The sequence below is a fragment of the Hydra vulgaris genome, chromosome 08 (assembly GCF_038396675.1).
Source record: "Hydra vulgaris chromosome 08, alternate assembly HydraT2T_AEP".
Taxonomy (NCBI): Eukaryota; Metazoa; Cnidaria; class Hydrozoa; order Anthoathecata; family Hydridae; genus Hydra; species Hydra vulgaris.
Window position 1 is genome coordinate 13,061,528 of NC_088927.1, and position 13,580 is coordinate 13,075,107.

At 24.9% G+C, this 13,580-nt stretch overlaps 2 pseudogenes; both read right to left on the reverse strand.

Annotated features, from left to right (window-relative positions):
- Positions 1-338: 338 nt before the first annotated feature.
- On the reverse strand, positions 339-1,146 carry LOC136084181 (cytochrome c oxidase subunit 2-like; annotated as a pseudogene).
- Positions 1,147-3,366: 2,220 nt separating this feature from the next.
- On the reverse strand, positions 3,367-4,916 carry LOC136083029 (cytochrome c oxidase subunit 1-like; annotated as a pseudogene).
- Positions 4,917-13,580: the final 8,664 nt, after the last annotated feature.

Sequence of the window (13,580 nt, forward strand, 5' to 3'; positions counted from 1 at the left end):
TTTTACAATTTGAAAAAAATGATTAATAATCATTTCAAAAAACAATTGAATCCTTGAAGGAATTATAAAACTAAAATTTAAAGCTATAAAAATTATAAATACAGATAATACTAATACTAGATGAGAGTCAAATAAAAACCCAAAAATTTTAATAATTAAAAAGTGATCAAAATAAGAAGACATTATAGTTTTAATATATTACATAATATAGAAAATTGTTTGAAATTATTTTTATTTGACTCTAAATTATTTGAAATAAAATTATTTCTTATATTAAAAATCAAAAAAAAATTATAAAATCTTAAACTTAATAAAATTATTAATAAAAATAATAATAATAGTAAAACAAGATAGTGATTGAAATATAAAGATAAATCTAATTGAGACATTTTAAGTTTTGTTAATTGATCAATTTATAAATTTTTCTTGAGAAACAGAGTAAATAGAAATAGGCATAAAAGAATGATTAAGACCACATAATTCTGAACATTGACCAAAAAATTTACCAGGTCTATTAATAATAAAATTTAATTGATTCAAACGACCTGGAATAGCATCTACTTTTACACCTAAAGAAGACATTTCAACAATGAATAACATCAGCACTTGAAACAATCAATTTAATTTTTGTATTGACTGGTAAAACAAGATCATTATCAGTTTCAAGTAATCTAAAATCACCTTGACTTAAATCTGCAGTAGGAATCATATAAGAATCAAATTCTATGTTTGGTGAAAAATTAGAATATTCGTATGATCAATATCATTGATGACCAACTATTTTTACAGTCAAAGAAGGTTCAACATTTTCATCAATAGAATACAATAAAAATAAAGAGGGTATAGCTATAATAATCAATATGATAGCAGGTATTAATGTTCACACAATTTCAATAAAATTATTTTCTAATAAAAGTTTATTATAATTTTTGTTAATAATTACAGAAAATAATAATCATCCTACCAATACAAGAATAATTACCATGTAAAACATAGTATCATCATGAAAAAATATTAAATTATTACTACAAGATCGGAGGCACTTTCCTGAAAAGAAAGTTGATTTATTTCAGGAATGTCTTTATAAATAAAATTATTAAACAATAAACAAGTGAAAAAACTTATTAAAAATGTTAAATTTTTCATAAAACAGAGGGTATTGGATTTGAACCAATACTAATAATTTTGAAGACTATTTGATCTACTTAATCAACCCTCTTTATTAAATAATTACTTTAAATTTTTAGATTCTTTCAAAATTTTTTTATTAGTTTTTTTAATTAACTAGATGAAGCTTTATTCCTTTCGTACTAAAAGTCTAAAGTAATTTTATAATTGTAGATAGAAACCTTCCTGTCTTGCGACGGAATGACTCAAATCATGTAAGATTTTAAAGGTCGAACAGACCCACCTTTAATAACTACTGCATTATTAGGATATCTTAATTCAACATAGAGGTGACAAACTTTGTTTTTGATAAGGACTCTAAAACAAAATTATCCTGCTTATCCCTAAGGTAGCTTTTATTAATTAATCGTAATTTATTGTTTGTTATAATAACGGGTCATTATAGCCTACTATAGTAATTGTTAAATTGTTTAATTATACAATAAATAAATTTATTATATTGCTTATTTTTGTTATTTTTAAAAAACAGTCGCCCCAACTAAACTACCAAACTTTCTAATTTTAATAATTTTTTATTACTATTTAAAAAAAAAGTTTATAGTAAAGCTCTATAGGGTCTCTTCGTCTTACAATTTTAAATAGCATCTTAACTATTATTTCAATTTTAAAAATTTTTTCTTAAGACAGTGAAAAATTCGTGTAACCATTCATTCTCTCCATCAATTAAATGACAGCTAATTATGCTACTTTATTACAGTCAGAGTTACTGCATCCATTTAATATTATTTAAATTAGATTATAATTATTTTTATATCATTGGGCAGGTTTCACCTTCAATATTTTAGAGGGCTATGTTTTTGGTAAACAGTCGATATTTTATTTTGCCGAGTTCCTTAAGAAAAAATTAATTTATTATTTATCCCAACTTGATTTAGATTTTTACAAAATGTGAACTAAAATTTTCTTGAAAAATATATTAATATATTCCTTATAAATTGAGAAATTGAATTACCTTAATCAATTTATTAAATTAAGAAAAAAATAGGATAAATTTAATTTTACTAATGCTTATATTATTACTCTTTTAAAATTTTCATAATGTATTAAAAGAAATTTCATTACTATTTTCCACAAAAATGATAATAATTGACTGTATTATAAAATTATAATTTTTCTAAAGTAAAGTTTTACGTAATTTTTAAAATATAGCTGATTCTAAGCTTATTTGCTTTTTGTCTAAATCATAAATTTATTTCTAAATGTTTATAAGGTTCATTGATGTTGGATATAAATTGTTTTTTACTCGTTAAATAATCTTTGCATTAAATAACTGCTTTTTTTTAAAAAAAATTACTTATATAAATTTCATGAAAAACCAGCTATTTCTTAACTCGATTAGTTTTTCACTGCCAATTGCAAATTATCCAAAAATTTTTATCATTTATTGGTTCATTCTATAAATTATTCACAATTAGATCGTTAAGTTTCGGAATAATTAACTTTATAAATTATTTAGCCTTATAGCTTGCTAATTATATTTTTATAAGCCCATTATACAAAAGGTAAATGATTTTCATTTTTTAATATAAACTATTTATTAATTTCCTTCACAGTACTAGTTCTATAGATATAATCAATTGTTTTATTTTGTAAATTCAAAGAAAAAATTATGATTTCAATCGCCTTTACTTTCATAATGTTTATTTATAATAACTAAGATGTTTCAGTTCATTTTAAATTTAATCATTTATGAAAAGATTATAATAATATTATTAATATTATTCTTATTGATTATTCTATTTTTATAATTTAAGTATTTAATTTAAAAATAAAGAGAAAGGAATCGAACCCTTATATTCTGGTCATGAGCCAAATAACTTTCCATTAGTTTACTCTTCTTCTTTTAGAGGATCTAATAATTAAAATTTTTAAAAATTTTCCTAACCATCATACTTTTAACGAACTACCTTTTATAAATCACTCAACCCATTAAAAACAGGGAATAAAAATTCTTGGGCTTCTTCTCTCCTAAAAGAGGATCACCCCTACCCCCAGCCCTAGCGCCGCACTGGCGCACCCCCTGCTGTGGCTAACGCAGGGGGCCCGGTGTTTGAATTTTGCAGGGGTTGAATTCAAGCAGGGGGTGCGCCAGTGCAAAGCTCGGCTGGGGGGGGAGGGGGGGTAGGGGTGATCCTTTTTTTTAGGAGGAGGAAAACACAAAGATTTTATTCCCTTGTTTTAATGGGTTGAGTGATTTATAAAAGGTAGTTCGTTAAAAGTATGATGGTTAGGAGGACAATTTAGTGATCATTCTAAAGTATTAGTTTTTTGTATGTCTCAATTATTTCAAGAAATGAATTTTTCTTCTGAATAAAGAGCATCAAAAATTACATAAATAAATCAAACCACTCCTATAATAGAAATAATCGAGCCTAAAGAACTAATGGTGTTTCAAGTGAGTAGGCTATCTGGAAAGTCTGCGTATCTTCTAGGCATTCCTGCTAGTCCTAAGAAATGTTGTGGAAAGAAAGTTAAATTTACTCCTATAAAAGTAATTCAAAAATGAATTTTACCAAAAGTTTATTAATGGCAAATCCAGAAATTTTTCCAATCAAAAGTAAAATCCCCCGAGAACATAGCAAATACTGCACCTAGTGATAAAACATAATGGAAATGAGCTACTACATAATATGTGTCATGTAATAAGATATCTAGTGATCCATTAGCTAAAATTACACCAGTTAAACCACCTAAGGTAAATAAAAATATAAAGCCGGTAGCTCATAACATAGGTGTAGATAAATTAATTTTTCCTCCATACATTGTTGCTAATCAACTGAAAGTTTTAATTCCTGTAGGAACAGCAATAATCATAGTAGCTGCTGTAAAATAAGCTCTAGTATCAACATCCATACCTACAGTAAACATATGATGAGCTCAAACAATAAAACCTAAAAAGGCTATAGCTAATTGAGCATATATCATACCTAAATACCCAAAAACTTGGTTTTTTGAACTGAAAATAGGAATAATTTGTGAAATAATTCCAAATCCTGGAATTATTAAAATATATACTTCTGGATGACCAAAAAATCAAAATAAAAGCTGATATAAAACGGGATCTCCTCCTCCAGCTGGATCAAAAAAAGTAGTATTAAAATTTCTATCAGTCAATAACATAGTTATTGCTCCTGCTAAAACAGGAAGAGAAAGAAGTAATAAGAATGCTGTTATTAAAACAGATCATACGAATAAAGGAAGTTTATCAAATGTTAAACCTGGTGTTCTCATATTGAAGATGGTTGTAATAAAATTAATTGCTCCAGCAATTGAAAATCCGGCACAATGTAAACTAAAAATTGCTAGATCTACAGACCCTCCTGAATGAGCTAAAGGCCCAGATAAAGGGGGATAAACTGTTCAACCTGTCCCTGCTCCTTGTTCTACTAAAGATGAAGTTAAAAGTAGAATTAATGCAGGAGGGAGTAATCAAAAACTTAAATTATTTAGCCTAGGAAAAGCCATGTCTGGTGCTCCTATATATATAGGCACAAATCAATTTCCATAACCTCCTATTAAGACTGGCATAACTAAAAAGAATATCATTACAAAAGCATGAGCTGTTACTATTACATTATATAAATGATCATCTCCTATTACTCTTCGTGGTGCTGAAAGTTCTATTCTAATTAACATACTTAAAGCAGTTCCTATCATTCCAGAAAATGCCCCAAAAATTATATATAAAGTTCCTATATCTTTATGATTAGTTGAAAACATTCAACGTGTGATTCAATTATACCTTTATCTTTTGAAAAAACAAATAATTTTCTATTTTTATATATATATATATATATATATATATATATATATATATATATATATATATATATATATATATATATGTATATATATATGTATATATATATGTATATATATATATATATATATATTCATAGATATATATATACATATATATATGTATATATATATATATATATATATATATATATATATATATATATATATATATATTCATATATATATATATATCATATATATGTATACATATATATATATATACGTATATAAATATATATATATATATGTATATATATATATATATATATATATGAATATATATATATATATATATATATATATATATATATATATTTATATATATATATGAATATATATGTATATATATATATATATATGTATATATATATATATATATATATATATATATATATATATATATATATATATATGTATATATATATATATATATATATATATATATATATATATATATATATATATATATATATATATATATATATGTATGTATGTATGTATGAATGTATGTATGTATGTATGTATGTATATATATATATATATATATATATATATATATATATATATATATATATATATATATATATATATATATATTTATATATATATATATAAATCCTAATTGGTTGTCAGAAAGTTTTTCTGTATTTTGTTGACACAAAAAAAAGTTAAAATGCAAAACTGGAATTTTTTTTTATTACTTAATAGACTGCCTGCCCCAACTAAACCCTCAGTTGCTGTAGCAGCACTCCCTTGCGAGTCAGGCTATAAGATAGTTGATGTAGCAGCACTCTGTTGTGAGTCAGGCTCTAAGATAGTCGATTTAGCAACACTCGCTTGTAGCAGCAAGCTATAAGATAGTCGATGTAGCAGCACTTCCTTTTAACAGCAGGCTATAAGATAGTTGATGTAGCAACACTCCATGCATGATTTACAGTATAAAAAAACAACATTTTATTAAAAAAGAAAAAAAAAATGTATTTTATATTACTAAAAACATTTTTTATATTATTAATAACATTCAGAATGTTTTAAAAACATTCAGAATGTTTTTCAAAACATTCTGGTCAATTAAATTTGCATTTTTGCGTTTTTTTTAAAAGTGATTAAATTCCAATTAAAATTAATTTTAACTTTATGACAACACGGAAATGTTAGATGAAAGTCAAAAGGAATTAAAAGTGACGTATTTGTTGTCAAAAGAATCATTTTTTACCTTCCGTACTCTCAAATGTAACAATTTATAGTACTATTATTGTACATTCAACACTTTCTAGAACTATTATTGTACATTCAACACTTTAATTCAGTTGCACAGCTTGGGGATGAATGAGCCATGCCTTCATGGGTAGGAGGAACTGTGGCTCACTTGTACTTAGTATAAGTTTTACGTTAGTGTTGTAAGTTTTACCTTAGTGTTGTCTTTTGCGTAAAAACATTATCAAGTTTGACTTACAGTATTTCAAGGGTTACTTGAAAAGAACTACCTTAAAAGCAAAAACTTCCAGTAAAGATATGAAAGAAGTTATAATTTTAATCCAAAAAAGAAAAAGTTATTAGAGATATAGCAAAAACTTCCATCATCCCATATGCATCGCTTCGTCGTTATTGGAAAAAAATGCTGGTTGATAAAAATATTAGATTGACTCCAAACTACTATATTAAAAGAATATTCACAGATGAGAAAAAGTTAGAACTGAATGAATATATTTGGACTTGCTCAGGAATGTTCTATGGTCTTCCAATAAAATAATGTGGGCATATAACTTTTGAGATTGCAACTATTAATAAAATTAGTATTCCACAAAAGTGGGGCAAGGACTCAATGGCAGGTTTGAAATGGATGAACAATTTTAGAAAACATCATCCAGATATGTCCTTTAGAACACCTGAGATGTTCTTTTTTTAGGGCGACATCATTAAATGCCCACAATGTAGCTATATTTTTTAAAAAAGTAAAAATGTTCTTGCAAGATCACTAACATGGAACACAGATTATAAACGTTGATGAAACTGGACATGTTACTGTGCAGAACCCACAAAAAGTAATTTTCAATAAATAAATTTTTATTAAACTACTTGATTTTAAAGTTTGAAAGAAAAGTTTAAAAGTGTCTTATTGCATTTCGAAATGCAGTAAGACATTTTAACATTATAGTTGCATTTAAAAAAGCAGCTATATTTCCTTATGATAGAAACGTGTTTACAGATATTGATTTTATGTGCAGTTCTGTGACAAACAGACCTTTTGATCTTAAAAAAAGTTGTATAAAAAATAATGCAAACATTACATCTGAAATTTTAGCTTATATATCTTTCAACAAATGGAAACCCTACTGCTTCTAATATTAAGATTTGAGTATACTGTGATCTCCACCTCTTTTTGATTCATATAAACCTGTTGCTACTATTGTTGTCATGCTCGATCTGTCTAAATCATCAGATTCTTTCAACAGCCCTAAACAATTTAGAGGCTTTCCTTAAGCTAGAAAAAAGAATTGTAAAATAAGGGAAAGAAATTAATTTAGTTTAAGTCAGAGAAAAGGTGTTTTTTGATGTAGTTTTTTGGTCTCAAATTGCACACAAGGCTCCTGTTCCATTCACAGGCGCACTGATAAACAATAGAATGTTAACCATACTTCTGGGTTGTAAAAGATGGTATGTTTAGTTTTCCATTGAATATATTTCTAGTAAAAATGTATCTGTCTATGTAGCTACATTAGTTAAGATGAGATGAGAATAATGCATAGAAAATATTCTTAAGTGTAACTTTATTGTCATAATGATGAATTATTGAAAGCATACCATTAGCTAGAGATTATTATTTATTTTGATTTTGATTTCAACATTTTTAAAGAAATAGTTTTTAGTTTTTTCTCAGAGATAAAAAAAAAGTTTGTTCACTTTTTTTGGTGTTAGAACATATTAGGTTAGCATTTAACTAGTGAACTATACCTTTTAGATCCAAATTTACATTTTTATATAAAGAATGATACGATTTGTTGATGTGCAAGAGATTTGTATCATTAGCAAACAGATAAAGTGAAGAGAAGTGAACAGAGTTGATTAGGTTGTTAAAGTAGATTAAAAATAAAAGAGGACCTAGAACAGAACCTTGAGGAACACCACACAAAATTGATTTATTACTAGAATTAAAGCTATTAATAATTACAAATTGTTTTCGATCTGAAAAAAAAGATCGAAACCAGTCATTTACAATACCGCAAATTCCATAATGTTTTAATTTAGAAATCAAAATACTATGGTCAGAGGTATCGAAAGCTTTTTGTAAATTGATAAAAACATCACAAACAAAACGACAAGGATTCAATTTAGAGAAAAGAGATGAAATTTCAGGAATATTTGTTGGAGATAATAATAAACTATGTAAGTTTGGATATTTTAGATACTTTTGCTAGTTAACATAAGACAAATGAATATTGGATTTGAGTTTATGAGCAACATTTGTAAAAAAAGTGTTCAATGATTCAGAGATTAGTGTCAGGTCAGTTATATATATTTCATTTTCTTGCAAACAGTTGGGGGATGATTTATTATAATTTTTGAGATTAATAAAAAACACAAAAAAATAGTAGCCTCCTCGACTGTAGCGGCCCCCTCGGGCCTTGGGGAGGTGAATAATCTAAAAAAAAAAAAAAAAAAAAAAATGTTAATGCCTTTCCAAAGTTTGCAATTTTATATATATATACAAAATTGAGATATATGATCAGAAACAGAAGTTGTCAAGTATCCTGAAATAATTTCATTAGTTATTAAATTAGCGAAAATATTATCAATAGTTGTAGCAGAGTGATCAGTAATTCTAGTCGGCAAGTGATTTAAGGGCGAATATTATAAAAAGAAAATAAGTTTAAAAAATCAGACGTCGCAATGTCATTATTTGATTGTATCAGATCAATATTATAATCACCAAGTAAGAAAACAGAATTATTTTCAATGGACATTTTTGAAGTAGGACAGACATGATATTATTAAAAGTATTGATATCCATGCAAGGGTCTCTATAAATGCAACCAACAATAACATTAATCTTTTTAGAAAAAAATAGATAAAACAATTATGTATTCTCAACAGTTAGGTATGCAAATTATAAATCATCTCTTTGTTTGTATATTAGTTTTTTTGACAATTATATTTACCACAGTAACCACCACAAGAGGATTGGTGTGTGCTCAAAGTTGTAATTATCAATGAGAATCAGATGAATTGAAGATGTTTTTTTTTTTTTAACCTTGTTTCAGTTATACAAATAATAGAAAATCAAAATTAATTAATGATAATATCATGTTTAAATCTTTAAAGTGTTTTTGTAACGATGATATGTTTAGATAAAAAAAGGTGAAAGTGTTTATTTTGTTAAAGTTAAGTGTACATAATTTGCTTAGTTCATAATATTCACAAACATAATTTCATAATATGTCCAATAAAGAAAAAATTTCTTTGTCTAAAACACAAAATAAAACATAATTATTAATTTGATTAGAGACTATTTAAATGAAAAGATGGGAAAAGGTTTGTAGACAGAGGATTAGAATAGATTAAAATCATCAGTTTTAAGAATTTTATTAGAAGAAAATTGCAATTTAAATTTGTTATCTGTTAAATCTGTGAAAGGAAAGACACTTTTAGTGTAGTTTACACAATTCCACAACATGCGACTTTATTTTAGTAAACTGTACTTAGTATCATTAAGCCTTCCACATTTTTAATGAGTCCAAAATAAACAAATATTACATTGAGTTGAGTGGGAATTTTGACTAATTTTTTTTTTACATAAATGACCGTTTAAAGCCATAATAGAACTGTAATATTAGAGAGAATTTAAGAAACAAATTTGGTTCCTTAATCAAAACCAAATTAAAAAATTTATATTTGCGTATATATTTAATGAATATTAATTTTATCTTTTATTATTATTGCTTTTTTTATATTACTGTATTTATAAAACTATTATTACTTTTATTTTATACTGTCTTTTTTAACTCTACTCTAATACTCTACTACTAATATTACTATTATCATCAGTTTACCTTTGTTTTATTAATCTTATTAATATTATTTATAATGATTGTGTTAGTGATTCTATTGTAGTAACAGTTTTATGGTTATTGTCCTTATTTTTGCTAATGTTATGTTTATTTTAATAATTTCTGTCATCGTTATAAACTTTACTATAGTTTTTTTTACCATAGTTTTTATCATTAATTATAATTTTTAGTCAAGTTAACATATTATAGTTACTAATTGTAATGTTTTTTTATTCATATTATTACTATTATTATTATTATTATTATTATTTTTTTTTTTATATTATTATTACAATTATTATTATTATTTTTATTTATTAGTGCTTTATTTTATTTTATTTTTTTTTTATTTTTTTTTTTTTTATCCTTATTTTTTTTTTTAAATTCTTTCTATGTTTTATTTATAGATTTTTTTTTTTGTGTATTTGTTTAATTTTTTTTTAGATGTCACTCCATTGACTAATTTTTAACTATATGAGTGACACCTTATTTATGTGAGTTTATAAAATATTATTGTAAATTTTTTTATTTTATGGTTAAATAAACAATAAATACGATATAAATAGTTAAATAGATATTAGTTAAATAGATAAAATAATACTAATGAATAGATTATTAGGAAAAGGCAGTTACAACATCAACACACTAACAATTATAATAAATAGTAATAATAATAATGGTAGTGTAAAAAATACAATAAGTAGTTTAAACTAACTAGTTTAAACAAAGAATTAGTTTAAATTAGGTAGTTTAAACAAAGTAGTAAACAAGGTAGTTTAAACAAACAATGCAATAGCCAAATAAATTGTTAAATATAACAAAAACAAAAATATTGAAGAAAGTTATAAAGTCAAATTAAATAAGTAAAAATTAAACAAAAGTTAAGAGAAATGTAAATTAAAAATATAACAATAATATAAATAAATAATGTTATATATATATATATATATATATATATATATATATATATATATATATATATATATATATATATATATATAGATATATATATATATATATATATATATATATATATATATATATATATATATATAGATAATATATATATTTATTTAGATAAAAATAAAAGTGTAATATTTAAAGTATGATAAAAAATAATAGATACACCAACAAAAATAAAAGTTATAAAATCTTCTCTTTTAATAAACTGATTTTCTCTTTTATCTCCTTATTAACTTATCAACTTATCTCTCCTTTTTTTTTTTTACTACTAATTTTTTTTTCCTTGTTAAATTAAAAGCGATGTTCGAATTTTTTTTTTTTAAGTGTTTATTTTTTATATAATACAACTTGTTTTTTTTTTATGCTTTCTTTTCTTTTGATATTATTGAATTTTTTATTTAAACAATTGACAATTATCTCAGTTTTTGATTTTCTTTTTTTTCAATGGTTAAAAAAACACAACTGCTATCTGCGATGACCTTGCCAATTAAGGTCTATTATTTAATAATATTGAGCGCTGTAATAGGTACAAGTCTTTGTTTTATTACATCAAAATACTTAACCTCTGATATATTTTATATATCTATATCTTTACAAATACTTGCTCTGTAAAGTTGAGCGCACTACTTAAGTCATCAATGTGATGGAAAAATAAACTTTAATCGTTCAATAAAAAACATATCAATACTGTCAGAAGGAGACTTTAAATTCAAATTAATAAACAAAACAAAATTACTCTTACAGAAAATCAGATGTAAAATGTTCTTTTAAATTAATAACAATCCAAGAAATGGATTGTTATTAATTAAAAGACATTCTCAGTTATACTAACTACGGAATTAAATCTTGCTTCGAAAAAGACTTAGTTTTATTAAATCAATAAAGTTTCAAGACATAAGCAACACTTTTTTAAATGGTATGAAAAAAGACATTAAATCTCTACATATATCTCAAGAAACCCTAACACAAGCTGACAAATCATTAAATATATATAAATTGTCCAAAGAGCATTACAATAATCTATTAAAAAATGTTATTACCACCACCTACAAAACAGCAAATCCAGATTGGAAGCCTATATAACCAAAGAAGGAAAACAATACTTAACCATAAGGTGTATAAAAATATTTAACCATGAGGTATATAAAAAAATTAAAATTAATAAATCATCTAGCTGTTTTTTCATTGTGAAAGACCACAAAAAAATCATCGTTAACAAGCCATCTCTGTGCTTTTTGAACTCTTCAAAAAATGAGGTAGGACAAATTACTAAAATAATTTTATTAAAAATCGATTGTGAACTTAAAAGTAAACTTTGTATGAGTACTTTTGCATTAATTTAATTTTATTTAATATAATTAAAATTAAATAAAATTAATTAATCCAAAGTACTCATACAAATTTCTAGTTTTTGATGTTTACCCTTCCATAAATGATTTTTACCCTTCCATAAATAAAAACACAATGAGCGATGCTATGAATTTTGCTGATCATCATATCATTATCAAAAGTAAAGACAAAGCATTGATAAAGCACACAAGATAATAAAGATGAAGGATGGATTTAAAAAAAAGGCAGATTGTTTAATGTCCTGCTGGGGGCAGTTGATGATGCTGAAGATTGCGAGTTAATAAGTATTTTTATACTGTATCAAATTTCACAGCATTATAACAAAGAAAATTTTGGCCTATATCGTATGATGATGTTGTATGATGTATGATGTATCGTATGATGATGTCGTATTTTAGATCAAAAACAATAGCAAATTTTATTTTTATTATTATTTTTTTTGTTATTCACCTCCTCAAGGCTGAGAAGGCCACTACAGATGAGGAGGCTACTTAATAGTGGTTATAACCCTCTCTCAACACTATAACTCCAAAACACGAACAACCTTGACGAACAAGGCCGCTGCGCGGAGAAACAAGTTGAGTGCGGTACTACCAGGGACTTGGTGGGGATCGAACTTGGAACCTCTTGCTTATGAAGCAAGTGCTTTACCACTACACCACTACCGCATGGATAAGATCAAAAAGTGTATAACATGTTTTTAAAAAAATGATCTTCGAATCATCATTTAATTTAATATAAGTATTGTTAGTTAACATGATATTACGTTAAATCTAAATAACAATACATTTCGACCATATTGTAAACCTGATAATCAATTAAAGCACATCAACTCTAATTCTAACCACCCTCCAAGCAAAATAAAAGCAATCCCTAATTAATTAATAATCCCAGATTAAAAAAAAAGACAAAAAAAACATAAACGTAATATCATTTGGTACAATCCTCTATTCAGCTTGATGTCAAAAAAAAAAAGGAAATCATTTCATAGCCCTAATTGACTTCCATTTCCCAGCTGGCCACAAGCTACAGAAAATATTCTATCAAGTTCTATTAAGATCAGCTACAGCTGCATGCCTAACCTAAAGTCTATCATAAATTCATATAGTATTCATATAGTGTTTGTCTAACAATATCTTCTACCAAGCAACCGTAAGTTCCATTATCAATAATAATCCATGATCATAATAAAAAAGTATATTTTGGTATTAGTCATACACTATTTAAATT